This window comes from Miniopterus natalensis, chromosome 15 (genome assembly GCF_054644295.1).
Source record: "Miniopterus natalensis isolate mMinNat1 chromosome 15, mMinNat1.hap1, whole genome shotgun sequence".
NCBI lineage: Eukaryota > Metazoa > Chordata > Mammalia > Chiroptera > Miniopteridae > Miniopterus > Miniopterus natalensis.
The window spans coordinates 54519924-54545559 of record NC_142095.1 but is presented as its reverse complement, the minus strand read 5'-3'; positions in this window follow the sequence as shown (position 1 = coordinate 54545559).

Here is a 25636-nt window from a genome sequence, read left to right as displayed (position 1 = left end):
ACACAGCGTTTTGAGAGCACCAACATGCTTCAAGCTGAAACTGCTACAAGGTGTGTGTAGCATGCAGAAAGAAGGCTTGTCATTTCAAAGAAAGAAGTGGTAACCAAAATGCATGTAGTGAAACGAGCACACCAGTATGGGAGATGTGCATGTGGACAGTTTCAAGCAGCATCTTTTTGTGAACACTTGGAGACAGCGCTGTGAAAAAATTTCGTATGAAGCGGGATTTGGCCAAAGATGAAACACCTTCCAAAACCAACCCTAAAGAACTTAGCCAAACAATGAATATTGCAACAAGCTCCTGCAGGAAAGGTGCTTCTATGAGACAAGCCCCGAGCAGGTAGCTACATTCTGCACAGTACAAAATGCAAATGAATTCCACGCTGAAAACTCACTCCAGAAGGATGAAATGCATGTGTTTCTCTCTGAAAGAACACTCTGACACTAGGCTTTTGCTTGCTCCTTCATATTCTTTGTAGAAACATGTGTTTTCACTACTGGAATACGTTTTGGGATGCATTGTTCCAATCTCTTGCAAGCCTCATATTATTTCTTACACAATGTGGAAAAACAAGGAGTATGTTTCCCAAATCACTTGAAATCCAGGAAAACGCACACTACATCACTCTTGCTCAAACACGATCTTTCTCCTAATGTGTTGAGAACATTCAAGAAACCAGAAAAGAAGGGTATTTTGATGTGAATTTCAGATGGCTATGTACAAAAGGACATTTCTATTGGTTGCAGAGTGCAAAACCATGATTGACCTCATGTTCTCCATGAAAACCTTACATTTCCAAGTGACCTGAAGTAAGACTTTCACAAAAAGATATGTTTGCATGTCTGTGGTGAAAGGAGCTCTAACTAGTGTATTCAGTGCTGGAGAGTAACACAGCTACAGAAGTTACACAGCGTTTTGAGAGCACCAACATGCTTCAAGCTGAAACTGCTACAAGGTGTGTGTAGCATGCAGAAAGAAGGCTTGTCATTTCAAAGAAAGAAGTGGAAACCAAAATGCATGTAGTGAAACGAGCACACCAGTATGGGAGATGTGCATGTGGACAGTTTCAAGCAGCAGCTCTTTGTGGACACTTGGAGACAGCGCTGTGAAAAATTTTCGTACGAAGCGGGATTTGGCCAAAGATGAAACACCTTCCAAAACCAACCCTAAAGAACTTAGCCAAACAATGAATGTTGCAACAAGCTCCTGCAGGAAAGTTGCTTCTATGAGACAAGCCCCGAGCAGGTAGTACATTCTGCACAGTACAAAATGCAAATGAATTTCAGGCTGAAAACTCACTCCAGAAGGATGAAATGCATGTGTTTCTCTCTGAAAGAACACTCTGCCACTAGGCTTTTGCTTCCTCCTTCAAAGTCTTTGTAGAAACATGTGTTTTCACTGCTGGAATACGTTTTGGGATGCATTGTTCCAATCTCTTGCAAGCCTCATGTTGTTTCTTACACAATGTGGAAAAACAAGGAGTATGTTTCCCAAATCATTTGAAATCCAGGAAAACGCACACTACATCACTCTTGCTCAAACACGATCTTTCTCCTAATGTGTTGAGAACATTCAAGAAACCAGAAAAGAAGGGTATTTTGATGTGAATTTCAGATGGCTATGTATAAAAGGACATTTCTATTGGTTGCAGAGTGCAAATCCATGATTGACCTCATGATCTCCATGAAAACCTTACATTTCCAAGTGACCTGAAGTAGGACTTTCACAAAAAGATGTGTTTGCGTGTCTGTGGTTTAGGGAGCTCTAAGTAGTGTATTCAGTGCTGGAGAGTAACACAGCTACAGAAGTTACACAGCGTTTTGAGAGCACCAACATGCTTCAAGCTGAAACTGCTACAAGGTGTGTGTAGAATGCAGAAAGAACGCTTGTCATTTCAAAGAAAGAAGTGGAAAACAAAATGCAGGTAGTGAAACGAGCACACCAGTATGGGAGATGTGCATGTGGACAGTTTCAAGCAGCAGCTCTTTGTGAACACTTGGAGACAGCGCTGTGAAAAAATTTCGTACGAAGCGGGATTTGGCCAAAGTTGAAAGACCTTCCAAAACCAACCCTAAAGAACTTAGCCAAACAATGAATGTTGCAACAAGCTCCTGCAGGAAAGGTGCTTCTATGAGACAAGCCCCGAGCAGGTAGCTACATTCTGCACAGTACAAAATGCAAATGAATTCCAGGCTGAAAACTCACTCCAGAAGGATGAAATGCATGTGTTTCTCTCTGAAAGAACACTCTGCCACTAGGCTTTTGCTTGCTCCTTCAAAGTCTTTGTAGAAACATGTGTTTTCACTGCTGGAATACGTTTTGGGATGCATTGTTCCAATCCCTTGCAAGCCTCATGTTGTTTCTTACACAATGTGGAAAAACAAAGAGTATGTTTCCCAAATCACTTGAAATCCAGGAAAACGCACACTACATCACTCTTGCTCAAACACGATCTTTCTCCTAATGTGTTGAGAACATTCAAGAAACCAGAAAAGAAGGGTATTTTGATGTGAATTTCAGATGGCTATGTACAAAAGGACATTTCTATTGGTTGCAGAGTGCAAAACCATGATTGACCTTATGTTCTCCATGAAAACCTTACATTTCCAAGTGACCTGAAGTAAGACTTTCACAAAAAGATATGTTTGCGTGTCTGTGGTGAAAGGAGCTCTAACTAGTGTATTCAGTGCTGGAGAGTAACACAGCTACAGAAGTTACACAGCGTTTTGAGAGCACCAACATGCTTCAAGCTGAAACTGCTACAAGGTATGTGTAGCATGCAGAAAGAAGGCTTGTCATTTCAAAGAAAGAAGTGGAAACCAAAATGCATGTAGTGAAATGAGCACACCAGTATGGGAGATGTGCATGTGGACAGTTTCAAGCAGCAGCTCTTTGTGGACACTTGGAGACAGCGCTGTGAAAAATTTTCGTACGAAGCGGGATTTGGCCAAAGATGAAACACCTTCCAAAACCAACCCTAAAGAACTTAGCCAAACAATGAATGTTGCAACAAGCTCCTGCAGGAAAGGTGCTTCTATGAGACAAGCCCCGAGCAGGTAGCTACATTCTGCACAGTACAAAATGCAAATGAATTCCAGGCTGAAAACTCACTCCAGAAGGATGAAATGCATGTGTTTCTCTCTGAAAGAACACTCTGCCACTAGGCTTTTGCTTGCTCCTTCAAAGTCTTTGTAGAAACATGTGTTTTCACTGATGGAATACGTTTTGGGATGCATTGTTACAATCCCTTGCAAGCCTCATGTTGTTTCTTATACAATGTGGAAAAACAAGGAGTATGTTTCCCAAATCACTTGAAATCCAGGAAAACGCACACTACATCACTCTTGCTCAAACACGATCTTTCTCCTAATGTGTTGAGAACATTCAAGAAACCAGAAAAGAAGGGTATTTTGATGTGAATTTCAGATGGCTATGTACAAAAGGACATTTCTATTGGTTGCAGAGTGCAAAACCATGATTGACCTCATGTTCTCCATGAAAACCTTACATTTCCAAGTGACCTGAAGTAACACTTTCACAAAAAGATATGTTTGCGTGTCTGTGGTGAAAGGAGCTCTAACTAGTGTATTCAGTGCTGGAGAGTAACACACTGTACAGAATTTACACAGCGTTTTGAGAGCACCAACATGCTTCAAGCTGAAACTGCTACAAGGTGTGTGTAGCATGCAGAAAGAAGGCTTGTCATTTCAAAGAAAGAAGTGGTAACCAAAATGCATGTAGTGAAACGAGCACACCAGTATGGGAGATGTGCATGTGGACAGTTTCAAGCAGCATCTTTTTGTGAACACTTGGAGACAGCGCTGTGAAAAAATTTCGTATGAAGCGGGATTTGGCCAAAGATGAAACACCTTCCAAAACCAACCCTAAAGAACTTAGCCAAACAATGAATATTGCAACAAGCTCCTGCAGGAAAGGTGCTTCTATGAGACAAGCCCCAAGCAGGTAGCTACATTCTGCACAGTACAAAATGCAAATGAATTCCACGCTGAAAACTCACTCCAGAAGGATGAAATGCATGTGTTTCTCTCTGAAAGAACACTCTGACACTAGGCTTTTGCTTGCTCCTTCATATTCTTTGTAGAAACATGTGTTTTCACTACTGGAATACGTTTTGGGATGCATTGTTCCAATCTCTTGCAAGCCTCATATTATTTCTTACACAATGTGGAAAAACAAGGAGTATGTTTCCCAAATCACTTGAAATCCAGGAAAACGCACACTACATCACTCTTGCTCAAACACGATCTTTCTCCTAATGTGTTGAGAACATTCAAGAAACCAGAAAAGAAGGGTATTTTGATGTGAATTTCAGATGGCTATGTACAAAAGGACATTTCTATTGGTTGCAGAGTGCAAAACCATGATTGACCTCATGTTCTCCATGAAAACCTTACATTTCCAAGTGACCTGAAGTAAGACTTTCACAAAAAGATATGTTTGCGTGTCTGTGGTGAAAGGAGCTCTAACTAGTGTATTCAGTGCTGGAGAGTAACACAGCTACAGAAGTTACACAGAGTTTTGAGAGCACCAACATGCTTCAAGCTGAAACTGCTACAAGGTGTGTGTAGCATGCAGAAAGAAGGCTTGTCATTTCAAAGAAAGAAGTGGAAACCAAAATGCATGTAGTGAAACGAGCACACCAGTATGGGAGATGTGCATGTGGACAGTTTCAAGCAGCAGCTCTTTGTGGACACTTGGAGACAGCGCTGTGAAAAATTTTCGTACGAAGCGGGATTTGGCCAAAGATGAAACACCTTCCAAAACCAACCCTAAAGAACTTAGCCAAACAATGAATGTTGCAACAAGCTCCTGCAGGAAAGGTGCTTCTATGAGACAAGCCCCGAGCAGGTAGTACATTCTGCACAGTACAAAATGCAAATGAATTCCAGGCTGAAAACTCACTCCAGAAGGATGAAATGCATGTGTTTCTCTCTGAAAGAACACTCTGCCACTAGGCTTTTGCTTCCTCCTTCAAAGTCTTTGTAGAAACATGTGTTTTCACTGCTGGAATACGTTTTGGGATGCATTGTTCCAATCTCTTGCAAGCCTCATGTTGTTTCTTACACAATGTGGAAAAACAAGGAGTATGTTTCCCAAATCATTTGAAATCCAGGAAAACGCACACTACATCACTCTTGCTCAAACACGATCTTTCTCCTAATGTGTTGAGAACATTCAAGAAACCAGAAAAGAAGGGTATTTTGATGTGAATTTCAGATGGCTATGTATAAAAGGACATTTCTATTGGTTGCAGAGTGCAAATCCATGATTGACCTCATGATCTCCATGAAAACCTTACATTTCCAAGTGACCTGAAGTAAGACTTTCACAAAAAAATGTGTTTGCGTGTCTGTGGTTTAGGGAGCTCTAAGTAGTGTATTCAGTGCTGGAGAGTAACACAGCTACAGAAGTTACACAGCGTTTTGAGAGCACCAACATGCTTCAAGCTGAAACTGCTACAAGGTGTGTGTAGAATGCAGAAAGAACGCTTGTCATTTCAAAGAAAGAAGTGGAAAACAAAATGCAGGTAGTGAAACGAGCACACCAGTATGGGAGATGTGCATGTGGACAGTTTCAAGCAGCAGCTCTTTGTGAACACTTGGAGACAGCGCTGTGAAAAAATTTCGTACGAAGCGGGATTTGGCCAAAGTTGAAAGACCTTCCAAAACCAACCCTAAAGAACTTAGCCAAACAATGAATGTTGCAACAAGCTCCTGCAGGAAAGGTGCTTCTATGAGACAAGCCCCGAGCAGGTAGCTACATTCTGCACAGTACAAAATGCAAATGAATTCCAGGCTGAAAACTCACTCCAGAAGGATGAAATGCATGTGTTTCTCTCTGAAAGAACACTCTGCCACTAGGCTTTTGCTTGCTCCTTCAAAGTCTTTGTAGAAACATGTGTTTTCACTGCTGGAATACGTTTTGGGATGCATTGTTCCAATCCCTTGCAAGCCTCATGTTGTTTCTTACACAATGTGGAAAAACAAGGAGTATGTTTCCCAAATCACTTGAAATCCAGGAAAACGCACACTACATCACTCTTGCTCAAACACGATCTTTCCCTAATGTGTTGAGAACATTCAAGAAACCAGAAAAGAAGGGTATTTTGATGTGAATTTCAGATGGCTATGTACAAAAGGACATTTCTATTGGTTGCAGAGTGCAAAACCATGATTGACCTCATGTTCTCCATGAAAACTTTACATTTCCAAGTGACCTGAAGTAACACTTTCACAAAAAGATATGTTTGCGTGTCTGTGGTGAAAGGAGCTCTAACTAGTGTATTCAGTGCTGGAGAGTAACACACTGTACAGAATTTACACAGCGTTTTGAGAGCACCAACATGCTTCAAGCTGAAACTGCTACAAGGTGTGTGTAGCATGCAGAAAGAAGGCTTGTCATTTCAAAGAAAGAAGTGGAAACCAAAATGCATGTAGTGAAACGAGCACACCAGTATGGGAGATGTGCATGTGGACAGTTTCAAGCAGCAGCTCTTTGTGAACACTTGGAGACAGCGCTGTGAAAAAATTTCGTATGAAGCGGGATTTGGCCAAAGATGAAACACCTTCCAAAACCAACCCTAAAGAACTTAGCCAAACAATGAATATTGCAACAAGCTCCTGCAGGAAAGGTGCTTTTATGAGACAAGCCCCGAACAGGTAGCTACATTCTGCACAGTATAAAATGCAAATGAATTCCACGCTGAAAACTCACTCCAGAAGGATGAAATGCATGTGTTTCTCTCTGAAAGAACACTCTGACACTAGGCTTTGGCTTGCTCCTTCAAATTCTTTGTAGAAACATGTGTTTTCACTACTGGAATACGTTTTGGGATGCATTGTTCCAATCTCTTGCAAGCCTCATATTGTTTCTTACACAATGTGGAAAAACAAAGAGTATGTTTCCCAAATCACTTGAAATCCAGGAAAACGCACACTACATCACTCTTGCTCAAACACGATCTTTCTCCTAATGTGTTGAGAACATTCAAGAAACCAGAAAAGAAGGGTATTTTGATGTGAATTTCAGATGGCTATGTACAAAAGGACATTTCTATTGGTTGCAGAGTGCAAAACCATGATTGACCTTATGTTCTCCATGAAAACCTTACATTTCCAAGTACCTGAAGTAGGACTTTCACAAAAAGATGTGTTTGCATGTCTGTGGTTTAGGGAGCTCTAAGTAGTGTATTCAGTGCTGGAGAGTAACACAGCTACAGAAGTTACACAGCGTTTTGAGAGCACCAACATGCTTCAAGCTGAAACTGCTACAAGGTGTGTGTAGAATGCAGAAAGAAGGCTTGTCATTTCAAAGAAAGAAGTGGAAACCAAAATGCAGGTAGTGAAACGAGCACACCAGTATGGGAGATGTGCATGTGGACAGTTTCAAGCAGCAGCTCTTTGTGGACACTTGGAGACAGCGCTGTGAAAAATTTTCGTACGAAGCGGGATTTGGCCAAAGTTGAAAGACCTTCCAAAACCAACCCTAAAGAACTTAGCCAAACAATGAATGTTGCAACAAGCTCCTGCAGGAAAGGTGCTTCTATGAGACAAGCCCCGAGCAGGTAGCTACATTCTGCACAGTACAAAATGCAAATGAATTCCACGCTGAAAACTCACTCCAGAAGGATGAAATGCATGTGTTTCTCTCTGAAAGAACACTCTGACACTAGGCTTTTGCTTGCTCCTTCAAAGTCTTTGTAGAAACATGTGTTTTCACTGCTGGAATACGTTTTGGGATGCATTGTTACAATCCCTTGCAAGCCTCATGTTGTTTCTTATACAATGTGGAAAAACAAGGAGTATGTTTCCCAAATCACTTGAAATCCAGGAAAACGCACACTACATCACTCTTGCTCAAACACGATCTTTCTCCTAATGTGTTGAGAACATTCAAGAAACCAGAAAAGAAGGGTATTTTGATGTGAATTTCAGATGGCTATGTACAAAAGGACATTTCTATTGGTTGCAGAGTGCAAAACCATGATTGACCTCATGTTCTCCATGAAAACCTTACATTTCCAAGTGACCTGAAGTAACACTTTCACAAAAAGATATGTTTGCGTGTCTGTGGTGAAAGGAGCTCTAACTAGTGTATTCAGTGCTGGAGAGTAACACACTGTACAGAATTTACACAGCGTTTTGAGAGCACCAACATGCTTCAAGCTGAAACTGCTACAAGGTGTGTGTAGCATGCAGAAAGAAGGCTTGTCATTTCAAAGAAAGAAGTGGTAACCAAAATGCATGTAGTGAAACGAGCACACCAGTATGGGAGATGTGCATGTGGACAGTTTCAAGCAGCATCTTTTTGTGAACACTTGGAGACAGCGCTGTGAAAAAATTTCGTATGAAGCGGGATTTGGCCAAAGATGAAACACCTTCCAAAACCAACCCTAAAGAACTTAGCCAAACAATGAATATTGCAACAAGCTCCTGCAGGAAAGGTGCTTCTATGAGACAAGCCCCGAGCAGGTAGCTACATTCTGCACAGTACAAAATGCAAATGAATTCCACGCTGAAAACTCACTCCAGAAGGATGAAATGCATGTGTTTCTCTCTGAAAGAACACTCTGACACTAGGCTTTTGCTTGCTCCTTCATATTCTTTGTAGAAACATGTGTTTTCACTACTGGAATACGTTTTGGGATGCATTGTTCCAATCTCTTGCAAGCCTCATGTTGTTTCTTACACAATGTGGAAAAACAAGGAGTATGTTTCCCAAATCATTTGAAATCCAGGAAAACGCACACTACATCACTCTTGCTCAAACACGATCTTTCTCCTAATGTGTTGAGAACATTCAAGAAACCAGAAAAGAAGGGTATTTTGATGTGAATTTCAGATGGCTATGTATAAAAGGACATTTCTATTGGTTGCAGAGTGCAAATCCATGATTGACCTCATGATCTCCATGAAAACCTTACATTTCCAAGTGACCTGAAGTAGGACTTTCACAAAAAGATGTGTTTGCGTGTCTGTGGTTTAGGGAGCTCTAAGTAGTGTATTCAGTGCTGGAGAGTAACACAGCTACAGAAGTTACACAGCGTTTTGAGAGCACCAACATGCTTCAAGCTGAAACTGCTACAAGGTGTGTGTAGAATGCAGAAAGAACGCTTGTCATTTCAAAGAAAGAAGTGGAAAACAAAATGCAGGTAGTGAAACGAGCACACCAGTATGGGAGATGTGCATGTGGACAGTTTCAAGCAGCAGCTCTTTGTGAACACTTGGAGACAGCGCTGTGAAAAAATTTCGTACGAAGCGGGATTTGGCCAAAGTTGAAAGACCTTCCAAAACCAACCCTAAAGAACTTAGCCAAACAATGAATGTTGCAACAAGCTCCTGCAGGAAAGGTGCTTCTATGAGACAAGCCCCGAGCAGGTAGCTACATTCTGCACAGTACAAAATGCAAATGAATTCCAGGCTGAAAACTCACTCCAGAAGGATGAAATGCATGTGTTTCTCTCTGAAAGAACACTCTGCCACTAGGCTTTTGCTTGCTCCTTCAAAGTCTTTGTAGAAACATGTGTTTTCACTGCTGGAATACGTTTTGGGATGCATTGTTCCAATCCCTTGCAAGCCTCATGTTGTTTCTTACACAATGTGGAAAAACAAGGAGTATGTTTCCCAAATCACTTGAAATCCAGGAAAACGCACACTACATCACTCTTGCTCAAACACGATCTTTCCCTAATGTGTTGAGAACATTCAAGAAACCAGAAAAGAAGGGTATTTTGATGTGAATTTCAGATGGCTATGTACAAAAGGACATTTCTATTGGTTGCAGAGTGCAAAACCATGATTGACCTCATGTTCTCCATGAAAACTTTACATTTCCAAGTGACCTGAAGTAACACTTTCACAAAAAGATATGTTTGCGTGTCTGTGGTGAAAGGAGCTCTAACTAGTGTATTCAGTGCTGGAGAGTAACACACTGTACAGAATTTACAGAGTGTTTTGAGAGCACCAACATGCTTCAAGCTGAAACTGCTACAAGGTGTGTGTAGCATGCAGAAAGAAGGCTTGTCATTTCAAAGAAAGAAGTGGAAACCAAAATGCATGTAGTGAAACGAGCACACCAGTATGGGAGATGTGCATGTGGACAGTTTCAAGCAGCAGCTCTTTGTGAACACTTGGAGACAGCGCTGTGAAAAAATTTCGTATGAAGCGGGATTTGGCCAAAGATGAAACACCTTCCAAAACCAACCCTAAAGAACTTAGCCAAACAATGAATATTGCAACAAGCTCCTGCAGGAAAGGTGCTTTTATGAGACAAGCCCCGAGCAGGTAGCTACATTCTGCACAGTATAAAATGCAAATGAATTCCACGCTGAAAACTCACTCCAGAAGGATGAAATGCATGTGTTTCTCTCTGAAAGAACACTCTGACACTAGGCTTTGGCTTGCTCCTTCAAATTCTTTGTAGAAACATGTGTTTTCACTACTGGAATACGTTTTGGGATGCATTGTTCCAATCTCTTGCAAGCCTCATATTGTTTCTTACACAATGTGGAAAAACAAAGAGTATGTTTCCCAAATCACTTGAAATCCAGGAAAACGCACACTACATCACTCTTGCTCAAACACGATCTTTCTCCTAATGTGTTGAGAACATTCAAGAAACCAGAAAAGAAGGGTATTTTGATGTGAATTTCAGATGGCTATGTACAAAAGGACATTTCTATTGGTTGCAGAGTGCAAAACCATGATTGACCTTATGTTCTCCATGAAAACCTTACATTTCCAAGTGACCTGAAGTAAGACTTTCACAAAAAGATATGTTTGCGTGTCTGTGGTGAAAGGAGCTCTAACTAGTGTATTCAGTGCTGGAGAGTAACACAGCTACAGAAGTTACACAGCGTTTTGAGAGCACCAACATGCTTCAAGCTGAAACTGCTACAAGGTGTGTGTAGCATGCAGAAAGAAGGCTTGTCATTTCAAAGAAAGAAGTGGAAACCAAAATGCATGTAGTGAAACGAGCACACCAGTATGGGAGATGTGCATGTGGACAGTTTCAAGCAGCAGCTCTTTGTGGACACTTGGAGACAGCGCTGTGAAAAATTTTCGTACGAAGCGGGATTTGGCCAAAGATGAAACACCTTCCAAAACCAACCCTAAAGAACTTAGCCAAACAATGAATGTTGCAACAAGCTCCTGCAGGAAAGGTGCTTCTATGAGACAAGCCCCGAGCAGGTAGCTACATTCTGCACAGTACAAAATGCAAATGAATTCCAGGCTGAAAACTCACTCCAGAAGGATGAAATGCATGTGTTTCTCTCTGAAAGAACACTCTGCCACTAGGCTTTTGCTTGCTCCTTCAAAGTCTTTGTAGAAACATGTGTTTTCACTGCTGGAATACGTTTTGGGATGCATTGTTACAATCCCTTGCAAGCCTCATGTTGTTTCTTATACAATGTGGAAAAACAAGGAGTATGTTTCCCAAATCACTTGAAATCCAGGAAAACGCACACTACATCACTCTTGCTCAAACACGATCTTTCTCCTAATGTGTTGAGAACATTCAAGAAACCAGAAAAGAAGGGTATTTTGATGTGAATTTCAGATGGCTATGTACAAAAGGACATTTCTATTGGTTGCAGAGTGCAAAACCATGATTGACCTCATGTTCTCCATGAAAACCTTACATTTCCAAGTGACCTGAAGTAACACTTTCACAAAAAGATATGTTTGCGTGTCTGTGGTGAAAGGAGCTCTAACTAGTGTATTCAGTGCTGGAGAGTAACACACTGTACAGAATTTACACAGCGTTTTGAGAGCACCAACATGCTTCAAGCTGAAACTGCTACAAGGTGTGTGTAGCATGCAGAAAGAAGGCTTGTCATTTCAAAGAAAGAAGTGGTAACCAAAATGCATGTAGTGAAACGAGCACACCAGTAAGAGAGATGTGCATGTGGACAGTTTCAAGCAGCATCTTTTTGTGAACACTTGGAGACAGCGCTGTGAAAAAATTTCGTATGAAGCGGGATTTGGCCAAAGATGAAACACCTTCCAAAACCAACCCTAAAGAACTTAGCCAAACAATGAATATTGCAACAAGCTCCTGCAGGAAAGGTGCTTCTATGAGACAAGCCCCGAGCAGGTAGCTACATTCTGCACAGTACAAAATGCAAATGAATTCCACGCTGAAAACTCACTCCAGAAGGATGAAATGCATGTGTTTCTCTCTGAAAGAACACTCTGACACTAGGCTTTTGCTTGCTCCTTCATATTCTTTGTAGAAACATGTGTTTTCACTACTGGAATACGTTTTGGGATGCATTGTTCCAATCTCTTGCAAGCCTCATATTATTTCTTACACAATGTGGAAAAACAAGGAGTATGTTTCCCAAATCACTTGAAATCCAGGAAAACGCACACTACATCACTCTTGCTCAAACACGATCTTTCTCCTAATGTGTTGAGAACATTCAAGAAACCAGAAAAGAAGGGTATTTTGATGTGAATTTCAGATGGCTATGTACAAAAGGACATTTCTATTGGTTGCAGAGTGCAAAACCATGATTGACCTCATGTTCTCCATGAAAACCTTACATTTCCAAGTGACCTGAAGTAAGACTTTCACAAAAAGATATGTTTGCGTGTCTGTGGTGAAAGGAGCTCTAACTAGTGTATTCAGTGCTGGAGAGTAACACAGCTACAGAAGTTACACAGCGTTTTGAGAGCACCAACATGCTTCAAGCTGAAACTGCTACAAGGTGTGTGTAGCATGCAGAAAGAAGGCTTGTCATTTCAAAGAAAGAAGTGGAAACCAAAATGCATGTAGTGAAACGAGCACACCAGTATGGGAGATGTGCATGTGGACAGTTTCAAGCAGCAGCTCTTTGTGGACACTTGGAGACAGCGCTGTGAAAAATTTTCGTACGAAGCGGGATTTGGCCAAAGATGAAACACCTTCCAAAACCAACCCTAAAGAACTTAGCCAAACAATGAATGTTGCAACAAGCTCCTGCAGGAAAGGTGCTTCTATGAGACAAGCCCCGAGCAGGTAGTACATTCTGCACAGTACAAAATGCAAATGAATTCCAGGCTGAAAACTCACTCCAGAAGGATGAAATGCATGTGTTTCTCTCTGAAAGAACACTCTGCCACTAGGCTTTTGCTTCCTCCTTCAAAGTCTTTGTAGAAACATGTGTTTTCACTGCTGGAATACGTTTTGGGATGCATTGTTCCAATCTCTTGCAAGCCTCATGTTGTTTCTTACACAATGTGGAAAAACAAGGAGTATGTTTCCCAAATCATTTGAAATCCAGGAAAACGCACACTACATCACTCTTGCTCAAACACGATCTTTCTCCTAATGTGTTGAGAACATTCAAGAAACCAGAAAAGAAGGGTATTTTGATGTGAATTTCAGATGGCTATGTATAAAAGGACATTTCTATTGGTTGCAGAGTGCAAATCCATGATTGACCTCATGATCTCCATGAAAACCTTACATTTCCAAGTGACCTGAAGTAAGACTTTCACAAAAAAATGTGTTTGCGTGTCTGTGGTTTAGGGAGCTCTAAGTAGTGTATTCAGTGCTGGAGAGTAACACAGCTACAGAAGTTACACAGCGTTTTGAGAGCACCAACATGCTTCAAGCTGAAACTGCTACAAGGTGTGTGTAGAATGCAGAAAGAACGCTTGTCATTTCAAAGAAAGAAGTGGAAAACAAAATGCAGGTAGTGAAACGAGCACACCAGTATGGGAGATGTGCATGTGGACAGTTTCAAGCAGCAGCTCTTTGTGAACACTTGGAGACAGCGCTGTGAAAAAATTTCGTACGAAGCGGGATTTGGCCAAAGTTGAAAGACCTTCCAAAACCAACCCTAAAGAACTTAGCCAAACAATGAATGTTGCAACAAGCTCCTGCAGGAAAGGTGCTTCTATGAGACAAGCCCCGAGCAGGTAGCTACATTCTGCACAGTACAAAATGCAAATGAATTCCAGGCTGAAAACTCACTCCAGAAGGATGAAATGCATGTGTTTCTCTCTGAAAGAACACTCTGCCACTAGGCTTTTGCTTGCTCCTTCAAAGTCTTTGTAGAAACATGTGTTTTCACTGCTGGAATACGTTTTGGGATGCATTGTTCCAATCCCTTGCAAGCCTCATGTTGTTTCTTACACAATGTGGAAAAACAAGGAGTATGTTTCCCAAATCACTTGAAATCCAGGAAAACGCACACTACATCACTCTTGCTCAAACACGATCTTTCCCTAATGTGTTGAGAACATTCAAGAAACCAGAAAAGAAGGGTATTTTGATGTGAATTTCAGATGGCTATGTACAAAAGGACATTTCTATTGGTTGCAGAGTGCAAAACCATGATTGACCTCATGTTCTCCATGAAAACTTTACATTTCCAAGTGACCTGAAGTAACACTTTCACAAAAAGATATGTTTGCGTGTCTGTGGTGAAAGGAGCTCTAACTAGTGTATTCAGTGCTGGAGAGTAACACACTGTACAGAATTTACACAGCGTTTTGAGAGCACCAACATGCTTCAAGCTGAAACTGCTACAAGGTGTGTGTAGCATGCAGAAAGAAGGCTTGTCATTTCAAAGAAAGAAGTGGAAACCAAAATGCATGTAGTGAAACGAGCACACCAGTATGGGAGATGTGCATGTGGACAGTTTCAAGCAGCAGCTCTTTGTGAACACTTGGAGACAGCGCTGTGAAAAAATTTCGTATGAAGCGGGATTTGGCCAAAGATGAAACACCTTCCAAAACCAACCCTAAAGAACTTAGCCAAACAATGAATATTGCAACAAGCTCCTGCAGGAAAGGTGCTTTTATGAGACAAGCCCCGAGCAGGTAGCTACATTCTGCACAGTATAAAATGCAAATGAATTCCACGCTGAAAACTCACTCCAGAAGGATGAAATGCATGTGTTTCTCTCTGAAAGAACACTCTGACACTAGGCTTTTGCTTGCTCCTTCAAATTCTTTGTAGAAACATGTGTTTTCACTACTGGAATACGTTTTGGGATGCATTGTTCCAATCTCTTGCAAGCCTCATATTGTTTCTTACACAATGTGGAAAAACAAAGAGTATGTTTCCCAAATCACTTGAAATCCAGGAAAACGCACACTACATCACTCTTGCTCAAACACGATCTTTCTCCTAATGTGTTGAGAACATTCAAGAAACCAGAAAAGAAGGGTATTTTGATGTGAATTTCAGATGGCTATGTACAAAAGGACATTTCTATTGGTTGCAGAGTGCAAAACCATGATTGACCTTATGTTCTCCATGAAAACCTTACATTTCCAAGTACCTGAAGTAGGACTTTCACAAAAAGATGTGTTTGCATGTCTGTGGTTTAGGGAGCTCTAAGTAGTGTATTCAGTGCTGGAGAGTAACACAGCTACAGAAGTTACACAGCGTTTTGAGAGCACCAACATGCTTCAAGCTGAAACTGCTACAAGGTGTGTGTAGCATGCAGAAAGAAGGCTTGTCATTTCAAAGAAAGAAGTGGAAACCAAAATGCAGGTAGTGAAACGAGCACACCAGTATGGGAGATGTGCATGTGGACAGTTTCAAGCAGCAGCTCTTTGTGGACACTTGGAGACAGCGCTGTGAAAAATTTTCGTACGAAGCGGGATTTGGCCAAAGTTGAAAGACCTTCCAAAACCAACCCTAAAGAACTTAGCCAAACAATGAATGTTGCAACAAGCTCCTGCAGGAAAGGTGCTTCTATGAGACAAGCCCCGAGCAGGTAGCTACATTCTGCACAGTACAAAATGCAAATGAATTCCACGCTGAAAACTCACTCCAGAAGGATGAAATGCATGTGTTTCTCTCTGAAAGAACACTCTGACACTAGGCTTTTGCTTGCTCCTTCAAAGTCTTTGTAGAAACATGTGTTTTCACTGCTGGAATACGTTTTGGGATGCATTGTTACAATCCCTTGCAAGCCTCATGTTGTTTCTTATACAATGTGGAAAAACAAGGAGTATGTTTCCCAAATCACTTGAAATCCAGGAAAACGCACACTACATCACTCTTGCTCAAACACGATCTTTCTCCTAATGTGTTGAGAACATTCAAGAAACCAGAAAAGAAGGGTATTTTGATGTGAATTTCAGATGGCTATGTACAAAAGGACATTTCTATTGGTTGCAGAGTGCAAAACCATGATTGACCTCATGTTCTCCATGAAAACCTTACATTTCCAAGTGACCTGAAGTAACACTTTCACAAAAAGATATGTTTGCGTGTCTGTGGTGAAAGGAGCTCTAACTAGTGTATTCAGTGCTGGAGAGTAACACACTGTACAGAATTTACACAGCGTTTTGAGAGCACCAACATGCTTCAAGCTGAAACTGCTACAAGGTGTGTGTAGCATGCAGAAAGAAGGCTTGTCATTTCAAAGAAAGAAGTGGTAACCAAAATGCATGTAGTGAAACGAGCACACCAGTATGGGAGATGTGCATGTGGACAGTTTCAAGCAGCATCTTTTTGTGAACACTTGGAGACAGCGCTGTGAAAAAATTTCGTATGAAGCGGGATTTGGCCAAAGATGAAACACCTTCCAAAACCAACCCTAAAGAACTTAGCCAAACAATGAATATTGCAACAAGCTCCTGCAGGAAAGGTGCTTCTATGAGACAAGCCCCGAGCAGGTAGCTACATTCTGCACAGTACAAAATGCAAATGAATTCCACGCTGAAAACTCACTCCAGAAGGATGAAATGCATGTGTTTCTCTCTGAAAGAACACTCTGACACTAGGCTTTTGCTTGCTCCTTCATATTCTTTGTAGAAACATGTGTTTTCACTACTGGAATACGTTTTGGGATGCATTGTTCCAATCTCTTGCAAGCCTCATATTATTTCTTACACAATGTGGAAAAACAAGGAGTATGTTTCCCAAATCACTTGAAATCCAGGAAAACGCACACTACATCACTCTTGCTCAAACACGATCTTTCTCCTAATGTGTTGAGAACATTCAAGAAACCAGAAAAGAAGGGTATTTTGATGTGAATTTCAGATGGCTATGTACAAAAGGACATTTCTATTGGTTGCAGAGTGCAAAACCATGATTGACCTCATGTTCTCCATGAAAACCTTACATTTCCAAGTGACCTGAAGTAAGACTTTCACAAAAAGATATGTTTGCGTGTCTGTGGTGAAAGGAGCTCTAACTAGTGTATTCAGTGCTGGAGAGTAACACAGCTACAGAAGTTACACAGCGTTTTGAGAGCACCAACATGCTTCAAGCTGAAACTGCTACAAGGTGTGTGTAGCATGCAGAAAGAAGGCTTGTCATTTCAAAGAAAGAAGTGGAAACCAAAATGCATGTAGTGAAACGAGCACACCAGTATGGGAGATGTGCATGTGGACAGTTTCAAGCAGCAGCTCTTTCTGGACACTTGGAGACAGCGCTGTGAAAAATTTTCGTACGAAGCGGGATTTGGCCAAAGATGAAACACCTTCCAAAACCAACCCTAAAGAACTTAGCCAAACAATGAATGTTGCAACAAGCTCCTGCAGGAAAGGTGCTTCTATGAGACAAGCCCCGAGCAGGTAGTACATTCTGCACAGTACAAAATGCAAATGAATTCCAGGCTGAAAACTCACTCCAGAAGGATGAAATGCATGTGTTTCTCTCTGAAAGAACACTCTGCCACTAGGCTTTTGCTTCCTCCTTCAAAGTCTTTGTAGAAACATGTGTTTTCACTGCTGGAATACGTTTTGGGATGCATTGTTCCAATCTCTTGCAAGCCTCATGTTGTTTCTTACACAATGTGGAAAAACAAGGAGTATGTTTCCCAAATCATTTGAAATCCAGGAAAACGCACACTACATCACTCTTGCTCAAACACGATCTTTCTCCTAATGTGTTGAGAACATTCAAGAAACCAGAAAAGAAGGGTATTTTGATGTGAATTTCAGATGGCTATGTATAAAAGGACATTTCTATTGGTTGCAGAGTGCAAATCCATGATTGACCTCATGTTCTCCATGAAAACCTTACATTTCCAAGTACCTGAAGTAGGACTTTCACAAAAAGATGTGTTTGCATGTCTGTGGTTTAGGGAGCTCTAAGTAGTGTATTCAGTGCTGGAGAGTAACACAGCTACAGAAGTTACACAGCGTTTTGAGAGCACCAACATGCTTCAAGCTGAAACTGCTACAAGGTGTGTGTAGCATGCAGAAAGAAGGCTTGTCATTTCAAAGAAAGAAGTGGAAACCAAAATGCAGGTAGTGAAACGAGCACACCAGTATGGGAGATGTGCATGTGGACAGTTTCAAGCAGCAGCTCTTTGTGGACACTTGGAGACAGCGCTGTGAAAAATTTTCGTACGAAGCGGGATTTGGCCAAAGTTGAAAGACCTTCCAAAACCAACCCTAAAGAACTTAGCCAAACAATGAATGTTGCAACAAGCTCCTGCAGGAAAGGTGCTTCTATGAGACAAGCCCCGAGCAGGTAGCTACATTCTGCACAGTACAAAATGCAAATGAATTCCACGCTGAAAACTCACTCCAGAAGGATGAAATGCATGTGTTTCTCTCTGAAAGAACACTCTGACACTAGGCTTTTGCTTGCTCCTTCAAAGTCTTTGTAGAAACATGTGTTTTCACTGCTGGAATACGTTTTGGGATGCATTGTTACAATCCCTTGCAAGCCTCATGTTGTTTCTTATACAATGTGGAAAAACAAGGAGTATGTTTCCCAAATCACTTGAAATCCAGGAAAACGCACACTACATCACTCTTGCTCAAACACGATCTTTCTCCTAATGTGTTGAGAACATTCAAGAAACCAGAAAAGAAGGGTATTTTGATGTGAATTTCAGATGGCTATGTACAAAAGGACATTTCTATTGGTTGCAGAGTGCAAAACCATGATTGACCTCATGTTCTCCATGAAAACCTTACATTTCCAAGTGACCTGAAGTAACACTTTCACAAAAAGATATGTTTGCGTGTCTGTGGTGAAAGGAGCTCTAACTAGTGTATTCAGTGCTGGAGAGTAACACACTGTACAGAATTTACACAGCGTTTTGAGAGCACCAACATGCTTCAAGCTGAAACTGCTACAAGGTGTGTGTAGCATGCAGAAAGAAGGCTTGTCATTTCAAAGAAAGAAGTGGTAACCAAAATGCATGTAGTGAAACGAGCACACCAGTATGGGAGATGTGCATGTGGCCAGTTTCAAGCAGCATCTTTTTGTGAACACTTGGAGACAGCGCTGTGAAAAAATTTCGTATGAAGCGGGATTTGGCCAAAGATGAAACACCTTCCAAAACCAACCCTAAAGAACTTAGCCAAACAATGAATATTGCAACAAGCTCCTGCAGGAAAGGTGCTTCTATGAGACAAGCCCCGAGCAGGTAGCTACATTCTGCACAGTACAAAATGCAAATGAATTCCACGCTGAAAACTCACTCCAGAAGGATGAAATGCATGTGTTTCTCTCTGAAAGAACACTCTGACACTAGGCTTTTGCTTGCTCCTTCATATTCTTTGTAGAAACATGTGTTTTCACTACTGGAATACGTTTTGGGATGCATTGTTCCAATCTCTTGCAAGCCTCATATTATTTCTTACACAATGTGGAAAAACAAGGAGTATGTTTCCCAAATCACTTGAAATCCAGGAAAACGCACACTACATCACTCTTGCTCAAACACGATCTTTCTCCTAATGTGTTGAGAACATTCAAGAAACCAGAAAAGAAGGGTATTTTGATGTGAATTTCAGATGGCTATGTACAAAAGGACATTTCTATTGGTTGCAGAGTGCAAAACCATGATTGACCTCATGTTCTCCATGAAAACCTTACATTTCCAAGTGACCTGAAGTAAGACTTTCACAAAAAGATATGTTTGCGTGTCTGTGGTGAAAGGAGCTCTAACTAGTGTATTCAGTGCTGGAGAGTAACACAGCTACAGAAGTTACACAGCGTTTTGAGAGCACCAACATGCTTCAAGCTGAAACTGCTACAAGGTGTGTGTAGCATGCAGAAAGAAAGCTTGTCATTTCAAAGAAAGAAGTGGAAACCAAAATGCATGTAGTGAAACGAGCACACCAGTATGGGAGATGTGCATGTGGACAGTTTCAAGCAGCAGCTCTTTCTGGACACTTGGAGACAGCGCTGTGAAAAATTTTCGTACGAAGCGGGATTTGGCCAAAGATGAAACACCTTCCAAAACCAACCCTAAAGAACTTAGCCAAACAATGAATGTTGCAACAAGCTCCTGCAGGAAAGGTGCTTCTATGAGACAAGCCCCGAGCAGGTAGTACATTCTGCACAGTACAAAATGCAAATGAATTCCAGGCTGAAAACTCACTCCAGAAGGATGAAATGCATGTGTTTCTCTCTGAAAGAACACTCTGCCACTAGGCTTTTGCTTCCTCCTTCAAAGTCTTTGTAGAAACATGTGTTTTCACTGCTGGAATACGTTTTGGGATGCATTGTTCCAATCTCTTGCAAGCCTCATGTTGTTTCTTACACAATGTGGAAAAACAAGGAGTATGTTTCCCAAATCATTTGAAATCCAGGAAAACGCACACTACATCACTCTTGCTCAAACACGATCTTTCTCCTAATGTGTTGAGAACATTCAAGAAACCAGAAAAGAAGGGTATTTTGATGTGAATTTCAGATGGCTATGTATAAAAGGACATTTCTATTGGTTGCAGAGTGCAAATCCATGATTGACCTCATGATCTCCATGAAAACCTTACATTTCCAAGTGACCTGAAGTAAGACTTTCACAAAAAAATGTGTTTGCGTGTCTGTGGTTTAGGGAGCTCTAAGTAGTGTATTCAGTGCTGGAGAGTAACACAGCTACAGAAGTTACACAGCGTTTTGAGAGCACCAATATGCTTCAAGCTGAAACTGCTACAAGGTGTGTGTAGAATGCAGAAAGAACGCTTGTCATTTCAAAGAAAGAAGTGGAAAACAAAATGCATGTAGTGAAACGAGCACACCAGTATGGGAAATGTGCATGTGGACAGTTTCAAGCAGCAGCTCTTTGTGAACACTTGGAGACAGCGCTGTGAAAAAATTTCGTACGAAGCGGGATTTGGCCAAAGTTGAAAGACCTTCCAAGACCAACCCTAAAGAACTTAGCCAAACAATGAATGTTGCAACAAGCTCCTGCAGGAAAGGTGCTTCTATGAGACAAGCCCCGAGCAGGTAGCTACATTCTGCACAGTACAAAATGCAAATGAATTCCAGGCTGAAAACTCACTCCAGAAGGATGAAATGCATGTGTTTCTCTCTGAAAGAACACTCTGCCACTAGGCTTTTGCTTGCTCCTTCAAAGTCTTTGTAGAAACATGTGTTTTCACTGCTGGAATACGTTTTGGGATGCATTGTTCCAATCCCTTGCAAGCCTCATGTTGTTTCTTACACAATGTGGAAAAACAAGGAGTATGTTTCCCAAATCACTTGAAATCCAGGAAAACGCACACTACATCACTCTTGCTCAAACACGATCTTTCCCTAATGTGTTGAGAACATTCAAGAAACCAGAAAAGAAGGGTATTTTGATGTGAATTTCAGATGGCTATGTACAAAAGGACATTTCTATTGGTTGCAGAGTGCAAAACCATGATTGACCTCATGTTCTCCATGAAAACTTTACATTTCCAAGTGACCTGAAGTAACACTTTCACAAAAAGATATGTTTGCGTGTCTGTGGTGAAAGGAGCTCTAACTAGTGTATTCAGTGCTGGAGAGTAACACACTGTACAGAATTTACACAGCGTTTTGAGAGCACCAACATGCTTCAAGCTGAAACTGCTACAAGGTGTGTGTAGCATGCAGAAAGAAGGCTTGTCATTTCAAAGAAAGAAGTGGAAACCAAAATGCATGTAGTGAAACGAGCACACCAGTATGGGAGATGTGCATGTGGACAGTTTCAAGCAGCAGCTCTTTGTGAACACTTGGAGACAGCGCTGTGAAAAAATTTCGTATGAAGCGGGATTTGGCCAAAGATGAAACACCTTCCAAAACCAACCCTAAAGAACTTAGCCAAACAATGAATATTGCAACAAGCTCCTGCAGGAAAGGTGCTTTTATGAGACAAGCCCCGAGCAGGTAGCTACATTCTGCACAGTATAAAATGCAAATGAATTCCACGCTGAAAACTCACTCCAGAAGGATGAAATGCATGTGTTTCTCTCTGAAAGAACACTCTGACACTAGGCTTTGGCTTGCTCCTTCAAATTCTTTGTAGAAACATGTGTTTTCACTACTGGAATACGTTTTGGGATGCATTGTTCCAATCTCTTGCAAGCCTCATATTGTTTCTTACACAATGTGGAAAAACAAAGAGTATGTTTCCCAAATCACTTGAAATCCAGGAAAACGCACACTACATCACTCTTGCTCAAACACGATCTTTCTCCTAATGTGTTGAGAACATTCAAGAAACCAGAAAAGAAGGGTATTTTGATGTGAATTTTAGATGGCTATGTACAAAAGGACATTTCTATTGGTTGCAGAGTGCAAAACCATGATTGACCTTATGTTCTCCATGAAAACCTTACATTTCCAAGTGACCTGAAGTAAGACTTTCACAAAAAGATATGTTTGCGTGTCTGTGGTGAAAGGAGCTCTAACTAGTGTATTCAGTGCTGGAGAGTAACACAGCTACAGAAGTTACACAGCGTTTTGAGAGCACCAACATGCTTCAAGCTGAAACTGCTACAAGGTGTGTGTAGCATGCAGAAAGAAGGCTTGTCATTTCAAAGAAAGAAGTGGAAACCAAAATGCATGTAGTGAAACGAGCACACCAGTATGGGAGATGTGCATGTGGACAGTTTCAAGCAGCAGCTCTTTGTGGACACTAGGAGACAGCGCTGTGAAAAATTTTCGTACGAAGCGGGATTTGGCCAAAGATGAAACACCTTCCAAAACCAACCCTAAAGAACTTAGCCAAACAATGAATATTGCAACAAGCTCCTGCAGGAAAGGTGCTTCTATGAGACAAGCCCCGAGCAGGTAGCTACATTCTGCACAGTACAAAATGCAAATGAATTCCACGCTGAAAACTCACTCCAGAAGGATGAAATGCATGTGTTTCTCTCTGAAAGAACACTCTGACACTAGGCTTTTGCTTGCTCCTTCATATTCTTTGTAGAAACATGTGTTTTCACTACTGGAATACGTTTTGGGATGCATTGTTCCAATCTCTTGCAAGCCTCATATTATTTCTTACACAATGTGGAAAAACAAGGAGTATGTTTCCCAAATCACTTGAAATCCAGGAAAACGCACACTACATCACTCTTGCTCAAACACGATCTTTCTCCTAATGTGTTGAGAACATTCAAGAAACCAGAAAAGAAGGGTATTTTGATGTGAATTTCAGATGGCTATGTACAAAAGGACATTTCTATTGGTTGCAGAGTGCAAAACCATGATTGACCTCATGTTCTCCATGAAAACCTTACATTTCCAAGTGACCTGAAGTAACACTTTCACAAAAAGATATGTTTGCGTGTCTGTGGTGAAAGGAGCTCTAACTAGTGTATTCAGTGCTGGAGAGTAACACACTGTACAGAATTTACACAGCGTTTTGAGAGCACCAACATGCTTCAAGCTGAAACTGCTACAAGGTGTGTGTAGCATGCAGAAAGAAGGCTTGTCATTTCAAAGAAAGAAGTGGTAACCAAAATGCATGTAGTGAAACGAGCACACCAGTATGGGAGATGTGCATGTGGACAGTTTCAAGCAGCATCTTTTTGTGAACACTTGGAGACAGCGCTGTGAAAAAATTTCGTATGAAGCGGGATTTGGCCAAAGATGAAACACCTTCCAAAACCAACCCTAAAGAACTTAGCCAAACAATGAATATTGCAACAAGCTCCTGCAGGAAAGGTGCTTCTATGAGACAAGCCCCGAGCAGGTAGCTACATTCTGCACAGTACAAAATGCAAATGAATTCCACGCTGAAAACTCACTCCAGAAGGATGAAATGCATGTGTTTCTCTCTGAAAGAACACTCTGACACTAGGCTTTTGCTTGCTCCTTCATATTCTTTGTAGAAACATGTGTTTTCACTACTGGAATACGTTTTGGGATGCATTGTTCCAATCTCTTGCAAGCCTCATATTATTTCTTACACAATGTGGAAAAACAAGGAGTATGTTTCCCAAATCACTTGAAATCCAGGAAAACGCACACTACATCACTCTTGCTCAAACACGATCTTTCTCCTAATGTGTTGAGAACATTCAAGAAACCAGAAAAGAAGGGTATTTTGATGTGAATTTCAGATGGCTATGTACAAAAGGACATTTCTATTGGTTGCAGAGTGCAAAACCATGATTGACCTCATGTTCTCCATGAAAACCTTACATTTCCAAGTGACCTGAAGTAAGACTTTCACAAAAAGATATGTTTGCGTGTCTGTGGTGAAAGGAGCTCTAACTAGTGTATTCAGTGCTGGAGAGTAACACAGCTACAGAAGTTACACAGCGTTTTGAGAGCACCAACATGCTTCAAGCTGAAACTGCTACAAGGTGTGTGTAGCATGCAGAAAGAAGGCTTGTCATTTCAAAGAAAGAAGTGGAAACCAAAATGCATGTAGTGAAACGAGCACACCAGTATGGGAGATGTGCATGTGGACAGTTTCAAGCAGCAGCTCTTTGTGGACACTTGGAGACAGCGCTGTGAAAAATTTTCGTACGAAGCGGGATTTGGCCAAAGATGAAACACCTTCCAAAACCAACCCTAAAGAACTTAGCCAAACAATGAATGTTGCAACAAGCTCCTGCAGGAAAGGTGCTTCTATGAGACAAGCCCCGAGCAGGTAGCTACATTCTGCACAGTACAAAATGCAAATGAATTCCAGGCTGAAAACTCACTCCAGAAGGATGAAATGCATGTGTTTCTCTCTGAAAGAACACTCTGCCACTAGGCTTTTGCTTCCTCCTTCAAAGTCTTTGTAGAAACATGTGTTTTCACTGCTGGAATACGTTTTGGGATGCATTGTTCCAATCTCTTGCAAGCCTCATGTTGTTTCTTACACAATGTGGAAAAACAAGGAGTATGTTTCCCAAATCATTTGAAATCCAGGAAAACGCACACTACATCACTCTTGCTCAAACACGATCTTTCTCCTAATGTGTTGAGAACATTCAAGAAACCAGAAAAGAAGGGTATTTTGATGTGAATTTCAGATGGCTATGTATAAAAGGACATTTCTATTGGTTGCAGAGTGCAAATCCATGATTGACCTCATGATCTCCATGAAAACCTTACATTTCCAAGTGACCTGAAGTAAGACTTTCACAAAAAAATGTGTTTGCGTGTCTGTGGTTTAGGGAGCTCTAAGTAGTGTATTCAGTGCTGGAGAGTAACACAGCTACAGAAGTTACACAGCGTTTTGAGAGCACCAACATGCTTCAAGCTGAAACTGCTACAAGGTGTGTGTAGAATGCAGAAAGAACGCTTGTCATTTCAAAGAAGGAAGTGGAAAACAAAATGCAGGTAGTGAAACGAGCACACCAGTATGGGAGATGTGCATGTGGACAGTTTCAAGCAGCAGCTCTTTGTGAACACTTGGAGACAGCGCTGTGAAAAAATTTCGTACGAAGCGGGATTTGGCCAAAGTTGAAAGACCTTCCAAAACGAACCCTAAAGAAC